This window comes from Papio anubis, chromosome 17 (genome assembly GCF_008728515.1).
Source record: "Papio anubis isolate 15944 chromosome 17, Panubis1.0, whole genome shotgun sequence".
NCBI lineage: Eukaryota > Metazoa > Chordata > Mammalia > Primates > Cercopithecidae > Papio > Papio anubis.
The window spans coordinates 53,093,842-53,115,689 of record NC_044992.1 but is presented as its reverse complement, the minus strand read 5'-3'; the positions used below and the strand labels follow the sequence as shown (position 1 = coordinate 53,115,689).

At 49.6% G+C, this 21,848-nt stretch overlaps 1 long non-coding RNA gene across 3 annotated transcripts in view; it reads right to left on the bottom strand.

Annotated features, from left to right (window-relative positions):
• LOC116271067 overlaps nucleotides 1-21,086 on the bottom strand; it is a 47,644-nt gene extending 26,558 nt beyond the window's left edge. For 2 of the 3 annotated variants that reach the window (XR_004179471.1, XR_004179469.1), the window contains exons 1-2: nucleotides 19,086-21,086; nucleotides 17,396-17,474 (exon numbers count right to left, since the gene is read on the bottom strand). This is a non-coding gene — a long non-coding RNA (uncharacterized LOC116271067). Of the gene's footprint in view, nucleotides 1-1,331; nucleotides 1,459-17,395; nucleotides 17,475-19,085 lie in introns of all 3 variants that reach the window. The other variant, XR_004179470.1, reaches the window with a different exon arrangement.
• Between the last annotated feature and the right edge of the window lie 762 nt (nucleotides 21,087-21,848).

Below are 21,848 nucleotides of genomic sequence, written 5' to 3'. Positions count from 1 at the left end.
CCTAGCTCTAACGTCAATTCTAGCACGTATTTGCCGTGAAACCTTGGCCAAGTTACTTAACCTCTCCGAGCCTCATACCAATATCTGCCTTATAATGTAGTAGTGAGAATTACATAAAATGATGCATAGAAACTTTTTAGCACAGGGTCTGGCATGCCCAGATCCTAATAAATAGGGAGCTGATGTTGCAGTTATTATTACATCAATAATAATTATTACATCAATAATAATTATTATTATATAAATATTAATATCAATAACTATTACATCAATAATTATTATTACATCAATAATGATATCAATAAGAATTATTACATCAAAAATTACATCAATAATTTACATAAATATATAGATATTATAATTGTATATATTATTATAGCAATAATAATTATTATTATTACTCAAACGCCTGGCACAGCCCACTCTGAGGACTGTAGTTCTGATGGTTCTGGTGCTGCTATCAGGCAAGGCCCTTAGAGAGAGTGTCTCAAGTTGAAAGCCAGCTAGATAAAAGACAGCAATGAGGCTATTTGCTAGATGCTGGGCTCAGTGATAGTAAAAGCTCCAGGGAGACCAGGGAGATGAAAGAAAGGGACTCGCCATGTAAGTGCCATTACCCCACCGCAGCAACATCTGCCAGAAGCACTTATCCTGAGTACTCCAGCCACCGCCACCCATTAGCTGTCTGTAGCAGCAGAGGCTGACAGAAACTTCAGGGCAGGGAAGTCATATGGAGGAGTCCCTCTGGGCTGGAGCAGGGTCCAGCTGGCACCGCCCCAGAGCCCTGCTCCTGGCTGGGAGGGAGAGGAAGTCAGTCCCTGGAGCAATGTCCGAAGTGATGGCAAGAAGGAAGGCCATGCTGGACCTAAGAGATATTCCATGCAGGCTTAGGGATATTCCATGCAATCTTAGGTCTCGGCGCCAATGTTGCCTCCTTTGGGCTGAGTTCCAGGCTTCCCTGCACATTCTACCTCCATGGCAGCACTGGCCTTTCTGCTCTGATAGTCCTGGTCTGCCATCCCCACTGGAGGACAGTGGTTTAACCAACCTCCGCTTGCACCGCTTCGCGCTCGGTCTTATACATCTGCTTTACTGGCCTCCTTTCAGTTCCTCAAACCTATGGAGCTGTTCCCAGCCCTGGGGCCTTTGCACTTGCTGTGCTCTCTCCTGGCTCCTGGCTCTTTCTCTTTACTTTTCAGGTCCTAGAGAGCCCTCCCTGCATTGCCCCCTTTCAAAGGAAGCCGCCCACCTGCTCTTCATCACGGCATCCTGTGTATTTCCTTTATGGCACCTGCACAATCCAGAACCATCTTGCTTGTTGATCTATTTACCTGCTTATTGTCTGTCTCCCATGGAGAGGAACGTGTGAGCTCTGTAGAGGTAGGAATATCTGTCCTGTTCATCTCTGTCTCCAGAATCCAGCACAGTGCCTGATGTGGAGCAGGAACTCAATGCTTCCTGTTGAACAGTTTGATTTTCTAGTCATCTCAGTCCTTGGCACCTGGCACGGTGTCAGGAACCTAAGAGCTGCCTAAGAAATGTTTATTAAATGAAGAAATGATACCATCAGCCACTCCTGCATTGGATCATTACCAGGAATAATCTTTTTCTTTTTCTTTCTTTTTTTTTTTTTTTTTTTTTTTGAGACAGAGTCTCACTCTGTTGCCCGGGCTGGAGCGCAGTGGCGCGATCTAGGTTCACTACAAGCTCCGCCTCCTGGGTTCACGCCATTCTCCTGCCTCAACCTCCCAAGTAGCTGGGACTACAGGCACCCACCACCATGCCCGGCTAATTTTTTGTATTTCTAGTAGAGACGGGGTTTCACCATGTTAGCCAGGATGGTATCGATCTCCTGACCTCGTGATCCGCCCGCCTTGGCCTCCCAAAGTGCTGGAATTACAGGCGTGAGCCACCGCACCTGGCCCAGGAATCTTCTTAGAGTGATCCTAGAGCTAGAAATCCATTTGTTCAACAATATGTATAGAAATTCTCTATGCCAGGCCCTGAGCTAGGCTCAGAGGATGCAGCAGATATCGGGACTGAAGCAGAGTCCATTCATGGTCCACATTACAGAGGCGAGGGGGTCAGGTGGAGAGAGGGATTCTCAGGGAGGTGAGTGTAGACACTCTCAACACCTTTTTTCCTCCCATCCTTTCCCTGAATTCAGAGATGCTCCCTATGCCATCATCCTCCCGGGTTGTGTTTGTGGGTTTGCTGGCAGGGGGTTGAATGTTGGACGAGAAGTCAGAGGAAATTGCTCTTCGCTGGCAGATCAAAGCCGTGAAACTCAGAAACAAAGCCTCTCCTCTCTCCCCATCCCTGTCCCTCTGCTTCTGCCCACCGACAGCCCAGACAGCCTGCAATCAGGCACCTTCATTATGAAGACTGATGTTAGCAGACAGGGACCTGTGCAAGCTTTTGCTGTGTCTGATTTTGACAGTAGGAATTTAGAGCTCTTGGTAACCAGATCAACACAGCCCCATTACTCCCCACCAATCACCAGGCTGCAGCAAAAGGTTTCTGGGAGGGCCTGGAATTCACTGGTCCTGGAGACCTGGGACTACCAGCTGAATGAGATGGCCAGAGTCCAGGAGTGGGCTCCCCAGCCAACATGGGGACACGGAGAAGCAGACCCAGAAATGAGGCCAGGTCCAGGGTGGCAGGGAGGCTGAGGGGGCAGTGCCGGACAAGTCCACAAGTGGTAAATGCTTATTGGTATAAGAAGGCAGGAGACCTGGGAACTGCCCAAACACCGATACTGGCCGTGGAGATGGCAAGGAACCAGAAAGAGCTTCCAGAGACCCTCCAGCCCTGGAGGGTGGGAGACTCCAAGACACAGCCTCCAAAATACGAATTTCAGAGTGTGCTGATTGGCCTGATTCCCCACATCTCTGCGACATAACCAATCCCACAAACACCCACTTGAGCCAACTCAAATCTGCTCTCAAACTGCTCCCTTCTGAAAGGGAGGCACGATGGAACTTTTCCTCTATATTCTAGGGCCACCCCATTCCTGTCAGTCGGGACCTCAGCCGTGGGCGTTAGTGATGTCCATGGTCCTGGGGTCCTCCTCGGTTTCCTTCTTCACCCCAAGCAGCCCCTGGAGTCCAGGAGAGGGCCTCTCTCTGCCTGGAAAATAAGCCCCAGGCCCTGAAGTGCCAGAGCTAGGAGGGGCCTTGAGCTCTGTGGTTCAACACCCTCATTAACAGAGAGAAACTGAGGCCTGGAGAGGCCAGAGACCTGGCCAGGGTTGGGTGCTGGAATCTGTTATCTCATCCCACGGTTCTTTCTATTCGACAAGCTGCCCAGCACAGAGGAGGCACTCTGTATATATGGGTTAAATAACTGAATGACCCAACGGATGAATGGATACATGGCTGGGTGGCCTGGCGGATGGGTGGATGGGTAGGTTGCCTCCTATCTTTAGAACAGGAACAAGTACCTCCTCCTGATTTCCTGTGGTGTGGTTAGCTCTGCAGACCATACCTTGGAAATTTAGGAATAAACCAAATGATCAATTAGATGCCACCCAGAAGTATATAACACACTACACAGTGGCGACCAAATTGGCTTTAGGAACAGCAAACTCTGCCAGACCAATTTAATTTTCTCTCCCGTGATAGAGTGACGGGCCTCATCAGTGAGGGATGAGAAGGGAGCTGTCATTGATCTTGATTTCGGGGCGGCTGTGGGTTCTGTCCTACATGACATTCTCATCAACTTGCCAAGGAAACACTGTTCCAGTCTCCCCTGGGGATGAATGACTGGCCCCAAGGCTTTATGCCTGAGGCCCTGTCCCCATGTCAACTCCTCATGGGCACCGGCTCCCATTCAGACGCCGCCTGTACACACCTTCCAGCAGGGGCCGGCCCGAGCGTACTCACACACAGAGAACAGGATAACATCTGGATGCAGATGTGTGCACATGAGCATGTGGATAGAGGCAGGTGTGCACATGACACACAGATACACACATGTATTTGCAAACGTGTGTGTTATACCAAGGTCAGCACCCAAGTATCAGCCATACGTGAGCCCAAGGGAGCTGGCGATTGAGCCTGAGGAAGTGGTGGAGGTGCGAAAGGGTTAGCCAGGGACAGCGCAGGGCTGAATTGTTGATGGAGTACAGATCCATGGTCTAGAGAAGTGCTGTCCGATAGAAACAGAACTCCAGCCATGTATATAATTTAAATTTTTTAGTAGCCACATTAAAAAGTAATCAGAAAACAGATGAAATTAATTTTAAGACATATTTTTGCTCATTATATTAGCTCAATAGATCCTAAATATGATAATTTCAACATGTAAGCAATAAAATTAATGAGAATGTTATTCTTTTTTTACTATCTTTTATACACACAGCACATCTCAATGGGGACACTAATTCAGACACAAGGATTTCATTGGATAAGCTAGATCTGCAGTTAGATTTTGTTAAATTTACAGTCGTGAAGGTAGGTTCACATACCAATGTTGTTCCAAACATATTTAAAAGGGTTTTTGTTGTGGTTGTTTGAGACAGGTTCTTGCTCTATCACCCAGGCTAGAGTGCAGTGGCAAAATCAGGGCTCACTGCAGCCTCAAACTCTTGATCTCAAGAGATCCTCCCACCTCAGTCTCCCAAGTAGCTAGGACTACATGCATGCACCACCATGCCTGGCTCATTTTTTTTATTTTTTGTAGGAACGAGATCACGCTATGTTGCCCAGGCTGGTCTGAAACTCCTGGCCTCAAGCTTCCACACCCAGCCTAAAAGTTTTTCAGTAACTGAATTAATTATCAGTTTTAAAATCTAGATTAATGCAAATCAAATTAAAAGTGTAGTCCCCCAGTGGCACCAGCCCCATTCCCAGTGCCCCCAGCCACGGCAGCAGCTGGCTCCCACAGTGGGCAGCGGGTCGGCAACCTTGAGGGGAAGGCGGGAAGAGAAAGGGTCATATGGGTGTGGAGGTCGTGGGACACTGGGTTTAGGGGAGGTGGGGGCGGGTGATGGCTGGAGTGGAAGGGGAAGGAGGGGAATGAGGGCCCCACAGAGCTGGAAGCCGCAGTGTTTCCTGATGGCTGCTCCAGGAGCAGAAGGGGGTGGCAAAGAGGCAGAGAGGATGCTGAGGCTGGATGAGCTATTGGTAGCCTCCTGTGGGCATCTCCAGCCTCCAGGACACAGCCCAAAGCCCCTTACCTCTCCAGGAGGAATCCTAAGACTGCCTAAGACCTTGGCCAGACTCTTCCCACTCCAGTCCCTACCCACAGGTCCCCCTACCTCCACCTGCCACGTGGGCAAGCTCTTGCTGCTCCAGCTCCACTGGAGGGTTGGCTGCCCACACCTGAATGGGCCCTGGTGACTTCGGCACCCTGGGCAGAAATAGGAATGACAGGGAATTGCCTTGGGGGTGGGTTTAGAGAAGGTTCTGGTTTGGGATGTGCTGGATTTGGGGGACCTGTGGGAGGTTCTGAGGAGAGGCCAGCAGGCGGCTGGAAACGCTGGACCTGAGTTCTGGAAGGGAGGCATGAGGGAGCTCTTCCATGGAGGAAGGCACACAGCCATGAGCACACAGCTCACTCCTTCCCATGTCCATGCACACATGGCTCACTCCTTCCCCCGTGCGGCCACTTCCTTGCCCTGGCCAGTCTCCCCACACCTGCCCCAGAGGTGGTCACCCAGAATCTTTGCCCTGTCCCGGGGTTCCCCTAGTTCCCCCCCTACCTCAGCAGCAAATCTTCTTTCAAATTGGGGTTCAAAGGGGAAGTGCACAGGCATTGGGATTGGTCCCAGGGATGGGAGTGTCAGCACTTAGGGAGGCCATGGTGGAGGAGTCTGGGGCTAGAGAGGGTAGGTGTGGTCTCAAGGAGAAAGCATTGGGTCAACAGAGTCCCTGACCCTGGCATATGTCCCCCGACCCAGTTCTGGTTATCTGTGGATGTATGGTGCACACAACCCCAATCTTAGTGCCTTAAAACAATACTTTGTTTTTATCATGTCTCACGATTCTGTGAGTCAGGAACCTGGACAGGGCACAGAGGGAATGGCTCCTCTCTGCCCCTGATGTTTATGGCTGAAGCTCAGATGGCTCAAATGGCTGGGAACTGGAACGGAGGGCCAGACAGGTGTCCACCCTCTTCCCTCTACGGTCTCTCCTCGTGACCATCCTAGGCTTCCTCACTGCATGGAGATCTCTGGGTGCCAACAGTCTCTAGTGTTCCAGGCAGAAGCTGCAAGGTTCTTAGGACATTGCCTTAGAAATCCTGAACATCACTTCTGCCACATTTTATAGGTCGAGCAAATCACTAGGGAGAAGCCCTGATTCAAGCAGAGGGGAGGCACAGATTCCACCCCTTAATGGGAGGAGTGACAAGTGACACTGAAAAGGAGAGAATGGAAGGCAGCCATGCTGGGGTCGCGCCACCCTCCGCCACCTGCCACTCACCTGAGGGCAGCAGCTGTGTGTTTTATCCCCTCTCCCATGTTAGTCAACCTGACAACCTTCCTGTCACTGTCACTGCCTTCTGCATGGAGGCCATAGCCTCAGTAATATGTCAAAATGCTTGTCTCACCTACTTAGCTGGAAACATAAACCCCTCAAGGTTGAGACGGTCTCTTACGCCTTGCTGTCCTGGCGTTGACATTCTGGGTGTTTTGTTTCCTGAATTAGCTCTCCTCGACTGGTCTCATCGGTCTTCTGCACCAGATACCCTCAGCTCCCCAGAACATCCTTATTGAGTATCTTTGTCCCCGACCCTCTAGAGTGGAAAGAGGTCTTAGCGCCTCACCACCAGAGCCCAGGTGCTGGCCCAGATGGAGATGGAGGATGGAGATGGAGGATGGAGACAAGCACACCCCGGGGCTTGCGGCCATGGCAGGCCTTGGAGCCCTTGGTGCTGGTGGCCACCTGGATTTATGCCTCTCTTGGGAATATGTGCCCTCTCTGTCTACCGGGCCCCCACTGCTGCATTTCAACGTTGTGCTGGCCTTACAATGCAAACTGTGTTAGAGGATTACAGTTTCTGGGAGAAAATTTAAAAGAAATGATAAACAGCAAAAAGCAGGGAGGAGACTCATAGTACCTTAAATAAACTACTTTGTGAATTTTTTTTTTTTTTTTTTTTTGAGACGGAGTCTCGCTCTGTTGCCCAGGCTGGAGTGCAGTGGCCAGATCTCGGCTCACTGCAAGCTCCGCCTCCCGGGTTTACGCCATTCTCCTGCCTCAGCCTCCCAAGTAGCTGGGACTACAGGCGCCCGCCACCGCGCCCAGCTAATTTTTTGTATTTTTAGTAGAGACGGGGTTTCACTGTGTTAGCCAGGATAGTCTTGATCTCCTGACCTCATGATCCACCCGTCTCGGCCTCCCAAAGTGCTGGGATTACAGGTGTGAGCCACCGCACCTGGCCGAAAATATTTCTAAATAACGATGACTAGGATAGATCTACATTCAAGTCCTTGCACAGAAATCCAGGCAGTCGTGTGCTGAGAAGGCAAGGCATCCCGGTGTATTCTTGCCCCCGGCGGAATGCTGCAGAACAATGAGGCTGGGCGGTGCAGAGCAGAAACTGCTGATGGAAAAGATGATTTCTGCTCGGGAGGGCAGGGGCTTGCCTCTATCTGGATCCTTTTCACTGCTCTACAAAGAATTCTTTCTTCCTCCCAGGCCGCACTAGATAATAACAACTGGGGACTTTTCTCACACCAACTTCTGAGCCGCTTCAAATGTCACCTGGTTACCTGTAAAATTCATACCTGGAATAGTGTCTTTGACCTTGGGCAAGTCTGCCCGTTGCCTGGCCCTTTCGCGGGATTCTGGGAGAAATCTCTTGGAGAGATGACGTTGAAATGTTGGCAGCTCATGTGCATACTGTGGATTTTGTAGAGTACATAGTTTTCCCTTTTGGCCACTGTTAGACTGGGGAAACCGTGTGTTTTTCAGAAGGAAGAGCACAGGCCTCCCTCCCTCTGCATTCCTGGGCACACTGGCCTGGCTTCTCCAGCATTTCCCTGCACTACAGTGAGCACCGTGTCCTGCGGGTGCTGCTGTACCTGGGTCTCCACCCACCAGTCTTCCGTCCCTGCAGGTCTGGGTTCCCTGGGGTCATTTGCCTAGTGCCCCTCTGGGTTTCTGTGTTCATCTGAGCATGCTTTGCTGCCCTAGCTTTGACGATTTGAGGACTTTGCCTTCAGAATAGGTGCTCTTCACCTGGTCAGCCCTGAGTGTCACTGTGTCTTACTGAGTGGGACAGTGGCAAGGGCCCAGCGGGCTTGGGAATTGGGACTGGATCTGAATTCAGTCTCCAGCACTCACTAGCTATGGGACCCAGGCAGGGTATTCAAGAAGCCTGGGCTCCTGTTTGCTTATCTTTAAAAAGGGGCTCATAAAACCCTCCTTACAGGGTTGGTGCAAGGATGATGATGCCTGCATGCCAATGGTCTGGCCCTCTGAAAGTGTCCAATAAATGACAGCTCTTGTTCCTCCCCTCACCTTTACTGCTGAAGGTGGCAGTGGGCAGTCACTCCACATACCCTAACTATGAACTGCCTGACCTGGTCCTCTGGAGACAAGCACAACCCAAAGAGGCTAATTGAGAGGGGTGAGGGAGAAGTGATCTAACAATCATGGAACCCCTATGTCTGGGTATTTTGCTGGGAGCTCCAGTTATCTCATTTAATCCTCAAAGATCCCTAAGAGAGAAGCACTACTACCATGATCATTTAAAAAGAAGGGGGACTTGGGGCTCACGGCAGAAGGTAGGTGTAGACGTAGATGGCTGCAGAGCTGGGATCCAAACCCAAGACTGGAATTGGGACCAAGGTGAAGGTTGGGTTTCAAAGGAACTAAGAAGATAACAGGTGACTGGATACAGAATCTACCAACCCCCAGAAATGCCCTCGATCTGGAAATAGGATTGAGGTGGGCTGATCCTACAGATGGAAGCAGATCGACCCCCACTGTCGGGTGGGGCAGGGAGGTAGGCAGGCCTCTGGAGGCCTGTGGGGTCTATGGCACTGTGGCTGGCACAAGTTCTACACATAAAGACTTGTTCAGCCACCTGCTATCTCTGCACGGTCTCTCAGAGCAGGGCATCTGTACCAGGAGGCAGAAGCAGGAGGCAGGAGCAGGAGGCAGGAGTAGGAGGCAGTGGGGCCAATGGAGAGAGGCCCTTCAGCCTCCGGGACAGCACACTTCGGCCTGTTCAATCCTCGCCTGCTAGCTGCTTCCCAGTCCCCTGTCCTTCTCCCTTCCATCTTGCAGATACCTCCCCAGCGTCTCTTCTCTCACCAACTCTCTGTACTTCTGACATCATTCCCTCCTTCTTCCCACTGGGATCTGAGGCTCAGAGAGGTGCCTCACTGGCCCGGGCACACAGCGAGTCTATTGCCTTGACCTGCCTTTGGACATGATGCGATTCCATCCCCTGTCCTGTGTCCTAGCTGGGCTGCTGCCTCATCCTCCCCCAGAGGCGAGATGGCACAGCCCCTTCAATGACAATGTCTGTCTTCCCATTACTGGAAACGGCCTCACTGACTGGCTCTCACAGAACCTTTGCAGCCTCAGGGGAACATGAGCTATCTCCTATCTCCCCAAGCCGTGAAACTGAAATACAGAAATAAAAGCCTTTCCTCAGGGGCCCTTCATCTCTTGGCAAATCATAGTCAAGGAGCCCTCTTCCCTTGTCACACCGGCCTGGCTCAGGTTTAAAGCTGAGGGCACAGCAGACAAAGAGGGCAGAACGGGCACAGACCAAGCCACCATTGGCCTGCTGAGTCCTGCAGTTCCAGCCTGACCTGTGATGGGGTAGGGAGGCAGGCAGGCATTTGGAGGCCTGCGGGGTCTACGGCACTGTGGTTGGCACAAATTCTATACATGAAGACTTGTTCACCTGCCTGCCAGCTCAGCATAGGGCTCCTGGGCTAGGGGCACCCATGCTAAGAGGCTGGATTGAGAGATGGTGGCAGAGAGAATGAAACGTAACAGAGGGATAAACACTGGGCTTTAACATCAGGTAATACTCTCCCCGTCAGATCCTGGTGGAGCTAGGGGATGGAGAGGACAGCCGCTGCAGCCTGGACTCCCTTAGAGAGCAGACCCCAAGCCCTGGCTGTCCCACCCCACTGTCCCATGACTGGGCCAGCTGCTCCCAGTCCCCTGGGAGTTCCCAAGCGAGCACCCGGGCCTCCTGCTTTGGGATTAGGCATTCCACTCATTGCATTTGCTCTTAAGAAGGAAGTCACATCCAGAGACCCATCTCTGATGCTGAGTAGCTCTCAGACTTGATGACAGTCATTCGCCACTCTCATTAACAGGGCGAGGCTGCCCAGTCATGCAGCTGTATGTGATGAACAGAGCTGGGCACACCCACCCCAAACCCTGGACCAGGAGCTTCCCACAAGGCTGGAGGAGAAGCTCCAGGAGAAGTCTTGGAGTTTGAAGAGGCAAGACTTTCAGCTGGACGAGTTCCATCCAGTCCTGCTCTTAGCTAGCACCTGCTGTTAGAGGATATGTAGGGAGCCAATATGACTGAGGGGTTAACACTGGGCTTTGGTATCAAGTGACTTTGGGTTCAAATCCTGGCTCTGCTACTTCCTGTAGGTAACCTGACTTTTCTGAGCTGCTTCGTCCTTATCAGTGTGGAGGTGAGAATAATAGCAGTTTCACAGTTTCCATGCAGATCACGTGAGGTCCAGCTGTAAAGTCCCCGGTGCACAGGCCATCAGTGCACAAAACTGGGCATTTATTACTAAGATGTTGCACAGGGCAGAGCACAGGATGTGTCGGACAAATTTGCCTCATGAGGGTGAGAAAAATCTGGGCTCAGGCTTCTCCACAACCAGGGCAGCTTCTGCCTCCATCATCGTCCTTGGGAAGACCCCCAGGGCATCTTTGGAATTCAGAGGTGCCTCATCTCCCAGCAGATAAAAGACAGGAATTGCACTTGGGAACTTAGGCCCCCCACAGACTCCCCCAGCAGTAGCAGGGGCAGGCCCCTCACATGCCCAGGGCAGGACCCAGAGACATGGACAGACGCTCCTTGGAGGAGCTGGAAACTGCCGGGTTCCTCTCACACAGACTCCGCAATGATGTCTGGAGCAGATGGCAGGGGCGGGTGCTCCTGGCTGGGTTGACAGAGTCTCATTTGCCTGGAAATTCCCCCAGTTCCGGGGGATCCCTTCCAGATGTTCCCACCCACAGCCTGGCTGAGGAGGAACAGTGGGGAGCTAAGAAGCCAGGGCTGGAAAGCAGAGCCAGCCTTCTCCATAGACAGGCAGGCAGCCACCCCGGAGGCCAGTCCAGAGTCCCCAGTGTCCTCAACACTCACCCACCTCCACCAACACCTCCCTAGGGCTCCATATTAGAGAGCCATTCCTTCGAACATGTCATTGCTCTCTCAGGGAGTTCTCTTTAAGACTTTAATCCCCCTGGGAGGGGTATCACATAAGAGCCCTTGCCACTCAAACTGTGGCCCAGCGACATTAGGCATCACTTGTTGGAATCTCAGTCCCATCCCTGATCTCCTGAATGAGAATGTGCATTTTAACGAGATGCCCAAGTGATCCCATATACAGCTCTAGGTTGGAGAAGTGCTGCGCTAAGCACTATTGTCCACTCACTTTCTGAAATGCAAGCTCCACAAGGATATGGATCCTTCTTTGTTTTGTTTACTACATCACACCCAAAGAGTCCCTTAAACAGAACTCATTAAATGTTTTTTGAGTCCAGGTGTGATGGCTCACACCTGTAATCCCAGCACTTTGGAAAACCAAGGTGGGAGGAGTGGTTGAGGCCAAAAGTTTGAGACCAGCCTGGTCAACAGTTCCTATAAATTTTTTTTTTTTTAATTAGCTGGGCGTGGCAGCACTTGCCTGTAGTTCCAGCTACTTGGGGGTCCGAGGAAGGAGGATTGCTTGAGCTTAGGAGTTGGAGGCCTCAGTGACCTATGATCGTGCCACTTCACTCCAACCTGGGTGACTGAGATCCTGTCTCTAAGAAAAAAAAAAAGCGCTTTTTGAATAAAATGAATTATATAGATTATTTAGGGTTTAGTTTCCCATAACACAGACAGGCAGGTATACAGCATAGATAAGGTTTTTTTTGTTTTTGTTTTTTTGTTTTGTTTTGTTTTGGTTTGGTTTTGGTTTTTTTTGGAGACAGAGTCTCACTCTGTCACCCAGGCTAGAGTGTAGTGGCACAATCTCGGCTCAGTGCAACCTCCACCTCCCAGATTCAAGCAATTCTCCTGCCTCAGCCCCCTGAGTAGCTGGGATTACAGGTGCCCGCCACTACGCTGAGCTAACTTTTGTATTTTTAGTAGAGACGGGGTTTTGCCATATTGGCCAGGCTGGTCTCGAACTCCTGACCTCAGGTGATCTGCCCACCTCGGCCTCTCAAAGTGCTGGGATTACAGGTGTAAGCCACCGCACCCGGCCAGCAAAGGTAAGTTTTAATACGAGAGGAAGGAGAAAAAATTAGAAGGGGTCATTCCAGGGTCCAAAGCACTCCTGGGGTGAGGGGTAGGAAAGGAGGAGAAGGGCAAGGAAAGTGTGGTGGCCCCAAATCAGCTGTATAATGAATGACTCCCAGCATTAGAAGTGCAAATGGCACTTGGGAGGAAATAGGACAAACCCCTTCTCCTAGAGATCTTCTTCCTCTGTCTCCAGCTTCATCAGGCCCCTTGGAGCCCTGTCCCTAGTGGCCCCTCTTACAACCCCTCAGAACCTCCGATATCTGCCGAGATCCTGAGTACACTGCACGCTTCTCCTCAGAAGGCATGTTCAGCGGCTGTGCCCTCTGCCTCCCCATGAGGAGGTTTGGCGGATGTGGGAGGGTCCTTGGAGGTGGCAGGCCCCAGTACTGACCCTGGCCCATTTCCGAGATGTCGGCTTCTTCCCACCTCACTCCCAGCAGAGCCTTTGGGCCAGGCAGGTCAGCTGTCTCTGAGGCTCAGGTCACCTGGAGCTACAGATGATCCCTCCACAGTTGTGCCCCAGCCTCAGCCCAGGAGCTCAGCAGGAGAATCACCTAGTGGTTGGCAAGCCGAGTCCTCCATCTGCAGTGGGGAAAGCTGAGGCCCAGGGCGATGAAACCACATGGCCGAGTTCACACAGCTGGAATGGTAGGAATGCCCAGGGCCCTGCCTCTTGGATGGGTGCACTCTCTGGCTCACCTTTGGATAGCTCAGGTGTTCCTCCTCTGGGCATCCTAGCATCTAGAGCGCGACAGTGAGTAGGTGCTCAGTTATTGTGGAATGAATGAGAGAGAAGCAAAGAACCCCACTGGGAGCCAAGAGAATGACAATGGCAGTAAAGGCCCCTGTTTATCTGTGCTCAGCACTTTACACAGGCTGTTTCTTTGAAGCTTTATAACAACCCTCTGGGAGAGGCGCTGTTATCATTCCCAACTACATATAAAGAAACCAAAGCTCACAGCGATTAAGACATGAACCTCGATCGTGCCTGAGCTGGGATTTCAACACGTTTCTGCCTAGAACTCTAAAGCCCTGGTCCTCATCAGGATGCCGTACCGCTTTCTTGTTGGCGAACTCTTTTCTTTGAAAGAGGCCACTGCAGCCCAGATGGCTCTGGCGCAGGCTCTGAGCTGGATGAGTTTGTAATTCACTTTGATGGCAAGCAGAGTGTGTCCCCACTGGCTCACCAAGGAGCCTGGGATGTCAAGGAATTCTTTCTGAATCCCACTCCTCCCCTGGGATGCCCCCAAATCCTCCCTATTTGTTCTCAGCGGTGGCTTCCATTTAAATCGAAGCTCTTCCGCAGGACCTCGCTGACCTTTCAATTTGAAATAGCACTCCACGCACCCCACTCTCTCCATCCCCGTGCCCCCCACAACCCGCCACTTCATCTTTCTCAGCACAAAGCATCACCTGACAATATCGTGCAGCTGTGTTTGCATTTTAACTGTCTCCTCACTTGGATGGGACCTCCATGCAGGCAGGGATATCGTCTCCTTTACTGCTCTGTCCCCAGGGCCTGGCGCATAGTGAGTGCTCAGTATACACTGTCTGCATGAATGAACCCTCATGGCACGACACATAAAATAGCAATTTTCTAAATCGGCACCCCTTGTAGTAATCCTGTGAAACATGGGCCTCTAGGAATTTGCTAATAAAGGGCCAGTATCTGCCAGATGCTGATGATCTTCTTCTTTTTCTTCTTCTTTCTTCTTCCTCTTCTTCCCCTTCCCCTTCCCCTTCTCCTTCTCCTCCTTCTTCTCACTGCAACCTCTGCCTCCCGGGCTCAAGTGATTCTCCTGCCTCAGCCTCTCTAGTAACTTAGATTCCAGGTGTGCACCACCACACCTGGCTAATTTTTGTATTTTTTGTGGTGACAGGGTTTTAGCATGTTGGCCAGGCTGATTTCAAACTCTTGACCTCAGGTTATCCACCCACCTCAGCCTCCCAAAGTGCTAGGATTACAGTCATGAGCCACCATGCCTGGGCCAGAGGTTGACTTTCAATAAATCCCAGTGGAGCCAGGCGTGGTGGCTCACCCCTGTAATCTCAACACTTTGGGAGGCCAAGGCAGGAGGAGCACTTGAGCCCAGGAGTGCAAGACTCCTAGGCTCCATCTCTACAAAAAGTCAAAAATTAGCTGGGTGTGGTGGCACACCCCTGTGGTCTTAGCTACCTGGGAGGCTGAGGTGGGAGATTGTTTGAGCCCAGGAGGTTAGGGCTGCAGAGAGCCGTGATTGTGCCACTGCACTTCAGCCTGGGTGGCAGAGTGAGACCCTGTCTCAAAACATAAATAAATAAATACATTTTAAAAAATAAATAAATCACAGCAGATCCATGTGCTCGCACACTGAATGTGTACTGAGCACCTGCATCTACCAGGCAGTGTGTTAGGCTCTGGGCATATTTCCGTGAACAAGTCATGCCCCCACACCACCCAAAGAGTTTATTTTAGTAGAGGAGATGGACATTCAATAATCCCCCCAAATAGATATTGATTCTGCATTGTGCTAGTGCTGGAGCTGAGCAGGGGCCTGTAGGAAGGGGACAGGTTTGAAGCTTGCTCCCTGACAAGGACACTGGCACCGAATGGCACTCACGTGTGTCTTCCTGAGTGGCAGTAAAGGGGCCAGGGCAGCAGCTGGCATGCCCAGAGCTGTGTTCACCCCAGAGTGTGGGTTTGGCAGAGGAGCAACATCCCTCATGCCAGCTGCTGGGTGAGAGGCTTGGTAAGTGCTGGGGGAAAGTTTTTCTCCAGGAAAGGCTGACCCCCAAAGGGTTGCAGGGTCTGGGGCTCTGCCTCACCACATTAGGGGGTCTCACAAGTTACCTATTGGAACCTCACTCCACCCTCAGTCCAGGTTCCAGGAGCCTGCTTCTCTAGCTGGAAAACAAGATATGTAACAAGATCTGCTTCCCTACAGGCACTGAGAGTATTAGACAGATCTGAGGGGCCGAGCTCTGTGCCTGGCTGGCAGGAGTGACCCACGTGGTGTCTAAATGCAGGAGAGGTGGAGATTCCTGGGACAGGCAGTGGGCAGGGGTCACAGGGAAGTGAAAGGCCAATGCAAGGGCATATTAAAGGGACTGGGGTTGTTCCGTCTGGAGAGCAGATGGTTCTCAATGTGCCTCAGTTTCTGAGTCTATAAAATGGGCCACCAACCTATTGTTTTCACACAAAAGCAGAAAAAGAAGTGGATTTTAACTAATGAGAAAGATTTACAGTCAGATAAGAGGAGAAATTTCTTAAACCTCAGAGAAAATAAATGCCGGTGATACGGTTTGGCTGTGTCCGCACCCAAATCTCATCTTGAATTGTAACTCTCACAATTCCCACATGTCATGGGAGGAACCCGGTGGGAGGCGATTGAATTATGGGGGGTGGGTCTTTCCTGTGCTGTTCTCATGATAGTGAATGATGCTCATGAGATCTGACGGTTTTAAAAAACTGGAGTTTGCCTGCATAAGCTCACACTGTTTGCCTGCCACCATCCATGTACGATGTGACTTGCTCCTCCTTGCCTTCCACCATGATTGTGAGGCTTCCCCAGCCACGTAGAACTGTAAGTCCAATTAAACATCTTTCTTTTGTAAATTGCCCAGTCTCAACTATTTCTTTATCAGCAGCATGAAAACAGACTAATACACTGGGATAAGCCAATGAGAAGAACAGGTGGAATTCCTTGGAAACAGAATTATAAAGCTGGAAGGAAAGTCATACCTCACCCCCGCCTTTAAATTTTAGAAATGAGACTGTGAGGGCGAGACCGACCTGCCTTGGTAAGCAGGTGGTTAGTAGCTGAGAACCCAACACTCCTGACTCTAGATTCATCTTCGCCCTCTACCTTTCCCCATTATATTCTCCTAGGAAAGAAACCAAAGTGCACAGAAAGGATATCTAACATCAGCCAAGACTATCGAGCACTGCGTGACAGGAAAAGGGACTGGGTTCCTCAGTGTCTCCATAGTTTTAGGGTTAATCCTCTAAGCAATCCTGTGAAGAGAGCACGTTATCTCAATAAGGAAACTGAGGCACAGAGAAGCTAAGCAACAAACTCATGGTCATTCTGCTCATCAGGGACAGAGGGAGGATTTGCACCCTGGCCTTTGGAGTTACCTGCTGGCTCTGCAGCCTCTCCAGTCCTTAGCTCCCACCCTAGAGGGGACAAATCAGAGCTTCTCAACCTGTCTGGAACTGTGATGACCTCCATGGTTCAGCTTGAGTGCACTAAAAGATCCTGATGGCTTCCAAAATGACAGCTATTTCCCTTTGCAGAGCTTTGCACACTTTCTCCCACACCTTAACAGGACTCCCCTGGAGGACAGTTTCAGGCCAGACCAGCTTCATGGGAATGCCACATGTGCAGTCAGGCAGAGCCACATGCTTACAAGGAGTCTGCCTTTGGCCTAACGCATTCTTAATATTTCTTGAACAAGTGCCCTGCATTTTTATTTGCACTGGGCTCTGCAAATTATGTAGCCCATCCTGATTTCAAAGTTTGCAACCTTCACCTGAAGCAGGGGGTTGCTGGTGGTGCTACTGCACTAGAAGGATGGACACCCAAGGTCTTCTTGGCAGCAGGGCACCCTGGGATGATGGGGATGCCACCCGCTTCTTCCCATTCCACTTTCTCCAGACAGAGGTGTGAGGTGAGCTTGGAGCAGGGCAGTGTTCTCATATTCACATTTATTCATTCTCTCTCTCTCTCTCTCTGTCTCTCTCTCTCTCTCCCTCCTTCCCTCCCTCCTCTCTTCCTCTCCCTCTCTCCCTCTGTCCCTCTCCCTCTCTCTCTCTCTTCCTCTCCCCTCTCTTCATCTCCCCTCTCTTCCTCTCTCCCTTTTCCCCTCTTCCCCCCTCTCCCCCCCTCTTCCTGCAGGCTGTAGATGAACCAGACAAGGCCAGGTGGAGGTGATGCTCCTTCTGGGCCCAGAGTTGAAGACCCACCTTCAAGCTTCCTTGACAGCCTCAGGTTTCTTTCTGACTCTTCCAGGCTTGCAACCAACGGCAGTCCATCTGGCTGTGCCTGGGGTAAGAAAAGACATGATTTAGTGCCATAACAATTTTAACATCAGGCAAAACAGATGACATGTGAGAGAGACTCAAGGTAGAACAGTACATGGCACATAAAAGAAATGACCTAATTAGATTTTAAACATACAACCTGAGTTTAAAAAAAGCGTTTTGCTGTGTGATATGTAACTGCGCCACCCTCTGTGTAAAACAAGCCACACATACACACACACATGCTGACACACAATATATATTTCCCATGAGCCCACGCATATATGTGAAAAAAATTTTTTAAGTGTGAAAAGATCACACCAAATTCTTATAGTACCTGTTGCCTCTGAAACTGAGGTGGGTTGTCAGAGGGAAGATTATCTGTGACGGTCTAACAATTTATAAAAGATAATCACTCGAGTGGTTTTCTTTTAAGCACAGATGCTCCAACTGTGGGACAAGGGAGGGTTGTCCATCCATCCCTTCTTCCCTGGGGTTCTGGTAGTGCTTAGCCCCAAAGGATTGCACAGCACGCTGCAGGTGATGGAGCACCATCGCCTCCCTTGTCTTAGGTGATGCCCAGAGCAATGCCTTGCGGGGGTGGGGCAGGTGTGATTATTATTCCCATTTTACAGAGGAGGCAACAGAGTCAGAAAGGTTGAGTGACTCGCTCACACACGCAAAGCCAGTAAGCAGCAGACGGGGACTCTTTTGTCCTCCAAGCTGAGTCAGACACAGAGGGGGTGGACTGGCCGGGGCCCAAGTGCTATTTATTCCCCATGGCTATTTAGGGTTTGCAGGATATGTTTTCCCTCTAGGCAGACATAGTTTCTCCTAGACCCACTTTGAGCCTCCAAACAGACAAGGGATGTGCTAACCCTTCTCCTGACCACCAAGGTGATGCCCTCTCTACCTGCCTTATGGTGCTGGGAGACACACTCAGACAGCAGCGGCCAAAGTAGAGACTTCTTTTCCTCCGATACCAGTCCAGCTCGCTGCCTGCCCAGACTAAAGCTTCAGTTTCCCTTGCAAGAACAATCCCAGCCTGCTGCATCCTCTTTTCCTGATTGGTTCTCCCTCTCTGGCTCCTCTTCCTCCTTTCAGGCCACTGAGTGGCGCCTCCTCCCACCTTCCTGGCCACTGATTGGCTCCCTTTCTCTGGTTCCGCCCCCCCTTTCTGGCCACTAATTGGCTCCCCTTCTCTGGCTCCTCCCACCTTCCTGGACCTGCCTTCTGTCTTCCAGAGGTTGCCCTGGGCTGCTGGACTTAGTGTAACTTTTAGGTAAGTGGGTCTGGAGATATCAGTGACACGCTGGCCATACAAAAACCGGCTGGAGCCCGTTACACAGTCAGAAGCCAGGACCCCAGGCCCACAGATGCTGATTCAATAGGTTTGTGGTGGAGCCCAGGGATCTGTAGTTTATAAAAACAAGCCCCAAGTAATGTTGACATTCAATGCAATTGAGAAATCACCCAACTAGTCCAAATCTTTAAGTCAAAAACAGGCAAACCCAGGCCTAAAAAGGCTAAATTACTTGTCCAAGGACATACAGCTAATCAACTGAAACTCAATATTGGGCAGCTCCTGGTCCCCACATGACACCTCTCCCCACCCGCAGACATACACACATACCTCACGCACCTCCTCCTGATTTGACTGGCTCGGCTTCTGTCCTGAGGCCTGACTAAAATCTGGTCCCTTTACTTCTAGGCCACAGGACCCAAAGTCCAGGCCAGAGCAGTCCCTGTGGAACAGGAGCGGGACAGCAATTTCTTGGTGAAAGGTGTTACACCTCAGGGGCTAAGGCCTGGCATTATTCTGCAGCCTGGGTGGAGCCCAGGTCACACACCAAGCAGTGATGAAACCTGAGCTGCCCCTCTCTGTCCCCAGCTGTCCCAGGAGGCCCCAGGGGCCTGGTCCCACAGCCACTCTCCCCAAGATTCAGGTGTCATATAACTGGGCCCTAAGCCAGGCCTCTGGTTCTGAGGCCACTCTCTCCCTCCCTGGGGCCTGCAGGAATCTCAAGAGATTGCAGTTTGCTCTGTTAGAAATGGCTGGAAACCTTAGGAGGGCATAGGGACAGTGCTGAGGCAGCAGGGCCCCCTCCTGGGCCCCAAGTGATCCTTTCCCACTACCAACAAGCCCTGAGCAGATGAAGTCTTCCAGGTTCTGCCACTGTGGACTGCTGCCACCCAGACCCTTCACTGCCAACTCTATGCCCCCACTACTCCTTCTGCCTTAGCCCTTGTCCTAATTCTGCTCAACACACTTGTCACACCTTCCTAAAAGCTGCAGTTCTGAAGTTCGTAATATGCAGGGGAATTATGAGAGCCAACCCTTCTGCTTCTGGAAAATTGCTATTGTGACGATACCCACTCTTCTCTGGCACTCAGGGAGGGGAGAGAGCAGAGACAGAAAGAAGGGCTCTGAAAGTCTGAGGCTTACACCAAATAGAACAGCTAAAATAACAACACTAACAATAATAACCTGACAATATCAAGTACTGGCTGAAAAGCTGGAACTCACATACATTGCTTGGTAATGCAAAATGACACACAGTTTTGAAAATAATTTGGCAGTTTCTTATAAAGTTAAACATGTACTCACCATACAACCTACCAATGCTACTCATAGGTACTTGAGTAGCATTTCGTTTCCCAAGGGAAACGAAAACCATGTACATACAAAGACCTGTTTGTGAATGTTTATACAGACTTTATTTATAATCACCAAAAACTGGGAACTCCTCAAATGTTCTTCAGCTGGTAAACGGGTAAACAAACTGGTACATCCATACAATGTATAAATGACTGTTCAGTTTGTTTATCCATTTACCCATTGTCCACCACATTAACATGATTATGTCAATTGATGCTGAAAAGTCAACACCATTAAACAGCAATTCAATACTCATCCATTATAAAATTCAAAGAAAAATAGGAATAGAAGAGAATTTCCTCAACTTGATAAAAAGCATCAACAAGAGCCCTACAGCTAACATTATACTTAATGGTAAAAGACTGAATGCTTTCCCCTTAGATGAAAAAAAGGCAAGAATGTCTGCTGTCACCACTTTTATACGACATAGTGCTGTGAAAGTTTTAGCCAGTGCAATAAGGCAAGAAATTAAAAGGCATATAGATTAAAAAGAAAGAAATAAGAACTGTTCCTATTTGAAAATAACATGATTGTTTTTGTAGAAGTTCCTAAGGGATATACAAAGTATTAGCACTAATAAGTGAATTTGGCAAGGTCACAGAATACGAGATAAACATACAAAAATCTATTGTATTCCTATGTACTAGAAATGAACACTGGATACCAAAATTAAAAATACAATACCATGTGCAACTACAAAAAGAGAAAGAAGTGACACTTAAGTGTAAATCTACAGGATTTGTATGCTGAAAACTACAAAAAGAAGATGAAGCAAGTCAAAGAACAGCTAAATAAATGGAGAGATGTACTATGTTCATGGATTGAAAGATTCAACATAGTAAAGATGTCAATTCTCCCCAAAAGGATATATGAGTTTAATGCAATTCCTTTTAAAATCTTGCAAAAATTTTTGTAGCTATAGACAATATTATTCTAAAATTTATGTGGAAAGACAAAGAAACTACAATAGCTATCTTAGTCTGTTTTGTGTTGCTATAAAGAAATACTAGAGGTTGGGTAATTTATAAAGAAAAATGGTTTATTTGGCTAATGATCCTCATGGCTAGAAGTTCAAGATTGGGCATCTGCATCTGATGAGGGCCTCAGGCTTCTTCTGCTCATAGCAGAAGGCAAAATGGAGGCAGAGTGTGCAGAGATGGCACTGTGAGAGAGAGAAGGAAAAGGAGGGTGTGCTAGGCTCTTTTAACAACCAGCTCTCACAGGAATTAATTAATAGAGTGAAAGGAGGGTGTGCTAGGCTCTTTTAACAACCAGCTCTCACAGGAATTAATTAATAGAGTGAGAACTCACTCACTCCAGAGAAGGCCATTAACCTATTCATGAGAGATCCACCCCTATGACCCAAACACCCATTAGGCCCCACCTCCAACATTGAGAATTAAATTTCAACATGAGGTTTAGATGAGACAAACATCCAAACCATACGAATAGCAATTTTGGAAAAAAAAAGAATAAATTGGGAGGAATCAGTCCATCTCATATCAAGCTACAGTAATCACTGTATAGCTACAGTAAGACTGTATGTTACTGGCATACAAGATACAAGATAACATACAAGACTGTATGTTATTGGCAGAGAGACATACATCAATGGAACAGAATGGAGAAACCAGAAATAGACCCACACAAATATGCTCAACTAATTTTTGACAAAGGTACAAAACCAATTCAATGGAGGAAAATAGCCTTTTCAACAAATGGTGCTAAAAGAAAAAA